We start from the raw sequence: 6,770 nt of genomic DNA, 5'->3' as shown, positions 1-6,770 counted from the left end.
CCATAAGGTGAGTGATTAATGGGTTTCACTCTTTGGCATACTTCACAAAATTTCACAAATTCTTGTACATCTTTTCTGACTGTTTTCCATGTGTAAAATGTGCATAAACGAGACAATGTCCTCCTGACTCCTGCATGTCCACCTATGGGTGCTGAATGGAACTCTTTCAACAGACTTGGGATTAATGAAGAGTGTTCAGGCAGAAAGACACGACCACGGTGGAGTAGTAGTCCATTTTTAATATCCCAGTTTCCCTTTTTTTCTTTGGATGACTGTATTTCCCCCATTAATTTTGCTGCATAAGTGTCTGCTTGTAATTCCTTCTGTAATACTGGTAGATAGTGAGAACTGGGTGTGGATAATGATGTTAATCGTGCGACTGGGGTTTCACTAACCCCTTGAAGTTGCCTGGATAATCCATCAGCAGCAGCATTAGTGATGCCAGATTTATAAGTGATTGTGTACTGGTATCCTAGTAATTTCGCCAGAAATTGCTGCTGTTCTGGTGTTTGGATCACTTGAGACATCATATGGTGTAAACTCTTGTGATCAGTTCGTATGATAAAACTGGATCCCAAAAGATATTGCCTCCATTTGCTAACTGCCGCGGTAATTGCATACATTTCTCTGATGTATGTGGATTGGTTTTGCATACGTGGAGATAATTTTTTACTAAAATAAGCAATCGTACGGTCATCTTGTAGCAAAACTGCCCCAATACCTGAACCCGACGCATCTGTTTCAATTGTAAATGGTTTACTGAAATTTGGCAGCATTAAAATGGGCGCTTCAGTGAGACGCTTCTTTAGATCTAGAAAAGCCGTGTGAGCCTCGTGTGTCCAATTGAATTCACCTTTGGTAAGTAGGTCCGTAATTGGTGACGCAATTTTGGCATATCCTTTAATAAAACGTCTATAATATCCAGATAAACCCAAAAAAGCGCGTACCTGTGTAATAGTCTTAGGAGTTGGCCATTCTGATACTGCCTTTATTTTTTCTGGGTCAGGTGCGACGCCTGCGCCGGAAACAATGTGTCCCAGAAAGTGTATAGAGTTAGTAGCAAAGGCGCATTTAGAAATTTTGGCATATAGGCAGTGTGAGCGTAATGTTTCCAGAACTGTAAGTAAATGTTGAACATGTTCTGTCAAATTAGGACTATAAACCAGAATATCATCAAAAAATATGACGACAAAACGCCGTAAGTATGGTGCAAATACTTCATTCATCGTAGCCTGGAAGGTGGAAGGTGCATTTGACAAACCGAATGGTAAAACCAAGAATTCAAAGTGTCCATGATGTGTACGAAATGCTATTTTGTGGATGTCATCAGAGTGCATGCGAATTTGGTGGTATCCAGACCGCAAGTCCAGTTTAGAGAAAACCGTAGCTCCATGGAGTTCGTCTAGTAATTCGTCCACTGTGGGTATAGGAAATTGATCACGCACAGTGATGGCATTCAGAGCCCGATAGTCCACACAAAAACGCCAAGTGCCATCCTTCTTTTTGACTAATAAAACAGGAGAACTGAATGGCGATTGACTTGGTCGAATAATACCGGACTTAAGCATTTCCTTACATAGTTTTTCAATTTCATTCTTTTGGAAATGAGGGTAACGGTAAGGTCTAACTTGGACAGCTTTAGAATTGGGGAGTAGAGTAATATGATGATTATGGGAACGGTTGGGGGGTAATGTGGTGGGAATGGTGAAGACATCAGAGTAGTTGGCCAATAATTGTTGGACTTCATGAACTGTATGGGGGATGGGATCAGTGTGTGAAGGTGTAGTAATGGTGGAATTGTGGTCGGATTGGGTAAAACACAGCAGGCATGAAGTGTAGGCATTACTAGCAATAAGCTTGTTAAGTTTTGCTGTTCGCGCACGACTTCAGCCGCTTGGAGTTGGTTCTCCAAGGTGTCAATGCGTTGATTCATGTCACGCATTCGTGTGTTTTCTGCCATGGGAGAATGAGATCGAATGAAAGCACCAATGAAGGGATTGGTATTGGGGAAGGGAAGGATAGAAAAGAATAGAGAAGAGGAAAAGAAGATTGACCAAATTAATCTATGATTCTCATTGATCGTTTTCTTGAAATAAATAACCTAGCAATCCTAATTTGTAAAGGACTAAATAACTAACAATCCTAAATTGCTGTTAACTGGGAATTTAAATAACTGAAAGATAAAAGCTATTATCTAGGAAACTAAATAACAGAAGGATAAAAGAATAATCTTCCTACTAATTGCAATAAAGTCTTATCCTAATAAAATAGAGCTTAATTAAATAAATAATCTTTGAAGTGGGCTGGAATTGTTGTTGCACGTTTGGGCCTGTATGCTTCAGAAACTTGTCTATGTGAGGACTAGGACTAATGGCGTGGGGTATATAACGTTTGATCTGTGATTTTCAAAGCCCAATAATGTTTACGAGCACATATAGGTCTAACATGCAGACATACGTAAGGGGCCTAAAACCACACTCATCAACCAAAAATCAAACCATTAATTGGTCCGATCAAGTTATTACAATATGCAGACATACTTGTCACACACACATATATATATATATATATATAATTTGTTTTTTTTTGCAGTTGTTACTGTAGATAAGTTATCTGCAGTAAGTCCAATACGATGTTGTTTTGTGGCAGAAATCATGGTGTTTTTGTAATTTTAATTTATTTCAGGATTATTATAGTCTTTATAATTATAATTTTCTAATCTTTCAATCTCAAAGCGACGTCGTTTTGGAAGTAAACGCAGATAACTTATCTGCATTAACTACAGAAATATTTTTCTGATCAATGATGTCACATGCTTACAAATCAGAGTCGTTGATCTTTTTTGATCTAATGACTCTCAGATGAGGTGTCAAATTTCAAATTTGACACTGGTGTCAAAGGATCCTATCTCATATATATATATATATATATATAGCGGATGTACAGTGACTGCACCTAAGGATTGGTGCAGTCATATAAAACTACGTCGTTTAGTATGAAAGTATTAAATTTGGAAAATAATAACCATACAAAAGTAGAAATAAATATAAAGCATTAAATATGGGGAATCATAACCATACAAAGATGAAAATAAATATAATGTTTCCTTTTTCTATAATTAATTTTAAACACGAACTTCCTTTTTCTCTCCCAAAACGACGTAGTTTTTAGGTGACTGCACCAATGCTTATATGCAGTCACATTACAAATCACTTTGCCATATATATATGTATATATATATATATATATATACATATATATATAGGGGTGCATATGGGCTAGGCCGGCCTACAAGGCCTACGACCTAGCCTATATTAGGCTAGACTTGGCCTATTACAAATAGTTAAAAAGAACAGGCCTATTTAGAAAACAGGCTAGAGGTTGTTTTTGTACATGTCGAGCCTATAAGCCTACAGGTCGGCCTATATCATATTATTTATATTAAATAAAATAATTAAAATTATTATTTTTAATAATTTTGAATAATAAAGTAATATTATTTTAGTTATTTTTTAATTATTGAATGTTTAATAGGCTTAAACAGGTTAGGGGGCCTAGGCCAAGACTTTTATTTTTTAAATATAGGTCAGACCAAACTTATAATATGGGCTTACACAGGGTAAAAAGCCAGGCCAGTTCTAAGGATTTTTACACAAGTTTGGCCTATTTAAGCCAAAGCCTAGCCTAACTTATATATATATATCTAATATTCTAAAGGAAACCCATTCTTTGGCAAGTATGCTGACGTGTCACTTTCTCCTATACTTTCAAATTTGTGTTCACACTACAAAATATTTAAAACCTTTCATTCTTTGGTAAAATCAGTAAATAGAAAAATAAAAAAAAATGAATTTGTAATTTAAATCAAAGGAGAAGATTTGTTAACAATTGTTGGTGGCAGACAGCTCATTTAATGTACCTTTGCTTTCTACATTGAAATTTCCAAATTAATAATATCTCCCTGCTTTCTGAAATCTTGATTTTGAATTTTGAATTTTGAATTTTGAATTTTAAATTTGAATTTGAATTTTGAATTTTGAATTTTGAATTTTGAATTTTGAATTTGAATTTTAAAGGGTGGGAATATTTGAACAATTGTTGGTGGCAGACAGCTCATTTACTGTCACATTACTTTTTTTTGTAGACATTATCTCATTACTTTCTACATGGGTAATTGTTAACCATATTAATGCTGCATAAAAAATACTATTTTGTTAAAAAATAATCATTAAAAAAATGAAAATATTTTATAAAAAACGCAAAAATTGTGTGTAAATAGGATATGTGTTATTGGATTTTTTTTCATTTGGTAATTAGCTTTTGTGCACATATTTTTTCTCTTATCTGTCTGTTTATCTTCTTCATCTTCTCAAATTTGATAATTAGCTTCTGTGCATATATTTCTTCTCTTTTCTGTCTGTTTATCTTCTTCATCTTCTCAAATTGTTGTTCTATTACATGAACATGCAATATTTTTTCTTTTCTTTATTGCAGCTTTGTTGTAGAACAAAACTGACGGCATGATTTGGAATCACTGAGATATGTGCTTTTGTACTTCCTCATAGAAAGGTATGACATTCTTCTCTACCTGTTTTTCTTCTACAAGTATTTTCTCCATAATCTAATATGATGAATGGATGAGATGATATAATAAAATGTCTTAACTTTTAAGTGACTAAATATTTGATTTTAGCCTTCTTTGGAAAGATCCACAAGCTGCAACAAAGAAACAAAAGTATACAACGAGCAATGACATAATGCGTGGATCATCCCATCCTTTTGACAAGTTCTGTCTTTTTCTCTCATGTGTGTTATCTGTACTCTTTGGGCACCATCTCAAAATTCAACACGGTAAAAATTTCTCTTTTATCTTAAATTTCTTATACTTTCTATCTTTAATGTCTGCAAGAGCAAGATGAGTTTCCCTTCTATTCTTCCTGTCCACACATAATTTGTTTCGCATTGTTGTTGTTGTTCTTTAATTTATGTTTGTTCTTGACAGATATGCTTACCGTGATGATGAGAGTGATGAATTAGATAGGGATGATACTATTTTGACCCTCATAAAACCATCTTCTATTTCTTCAAAGAATGTTGGAAGTGTGCCAGATGCTAGACCAGTGCAACCCAGCAACATAGTTTCAAAGCAAATTTTCTTTTAGAAATTTTTTGCTTTAATTATCACTATTAATTTATTCTTCTACTTTTTTAATTTTGTTTGTGCCTATTGTATAAGTGCCTAGCCTAATTCAATGTAATTAAGCATTGAAAAGCTCTGTTTTGCATGCTCATAATGAGAATATGAACTAGAAGAGAAATTGATGGCTCTTCAATTCCAAAATACAATACAGGCACATGAAGCTTGATATATGTGGGAAAAGAGTTCAGTATTCCAACCTCCTTTAAAAAAAAAGTGAATATTCTAGAATGTTTTTTATTAAAAAAAAAACAATTCGAAAAACATAATACAAAAAAGAAAAGAATTTCGTACAAGTAATTTTTTTTTAAATATTTAACATAAACTTTTTTAAAAAATATTTAATCATTTTTTATGATTAATATCTCATTACTTTTTCAAATTTCGAAATTCAAACTTGATATATGTGAGAAAAGAGTTCAACATTAATTGGTAGCAAATATTTTTATTTATATCCCACTACTTTTTTGAAATTCAAATTTTAAATTGATATAGGTGGAAAAAGAGTTCAACAATTTTTAGTAATAGACAATTGTATTATTATATATTAATTAAAAAATATATTATTACGGTTAGGTTTAATAATTTTTATTAATATGTTATTTGGGCTTAATTTATTTGACCAATTAAAAACGATCATATATTAATTACAAAAGCCAACACGTTATTATAATAATATTAAATTTTCACCTATATATAATAATAAATTTAAATTTAAATTTAACATTTATTCAACATTTAATGTTTTTGAAGTGCAAAGATATATATATAACAAAATTAAATTTAATATAAAATTATAGATCAAATGAAAAAATATTTAAAATTATAAAAATATTTGCATAGTTGTTAAAAAATAAAATAAATATTAAATTTAAATGCAAAAACCAAATAAGAAATGATACATTTATACTATAAAAGAAAATAAATAAATAAACTAACTTAAAAATTAATACCAAAAGAGAGAGAAAAATTCGTACAAGTATTTTCTTAAAAAACAATTAACATAAATATTTTAAATATGTATATGTATATCTAATCTAAAAATTGTAAATTAAAAGATAAAAAAATTAATTTTTCGAGAAATATGTATAATTAATAAAAAAAATTACATCTATCATTCTGTATAAAATAAAATATAAAAATTTAATCACTATAAAAATGAATGACAATTTAGTGGCCACTGACCATCCAACTCTTGCATCGTAAATAGATGTTTGTCATTAAGTATTTTATAGACTATTTTAATGTTTCTCATTACTTTTCGCATGAAAAATTGTTAAGACTATTAATGATATTATTTATTATATCTATCCGGGAGAAAATATGTAATGTTTATAATTCAAACTTTTTAAATTTGAATTTTGAACTTGATAGGTGGAAAAAGAGTAAAAAGCACAAACTGAAATTATCAAAACTTGGAATTTGATTAAACACAAAGTATTCTAATTACGTTTGTTCTAATGACCGTGTATCTAATACATATATATATATATATACACACACTTTTTAATTATGTTTTTGTTTAAATAATAAAATATTCGATTATATTAAATGCAGTTCAATTCAATTCACA

The sequence above is a fragment of the Gastrolobium bilobum genome, unplaced genomic scaffold (assembly GCF_033153095.1).
Source record: "Gastrolobium bilobum isolate Gb01-03AN ecotype WA unplaced genomic scaffold, APGP_CSIRO_Gbil_v1 utg12919, whole genome shotgun sequence".
NCBI lineage: Eukaryota > Viridiplantae > Streptophyta > Magnoliopsida > Fabales > Fabaceae > Gastrolobium > Gastrolobium bilobum.
Note: the sequence above shows the minus strand (reverse complement) of the source record.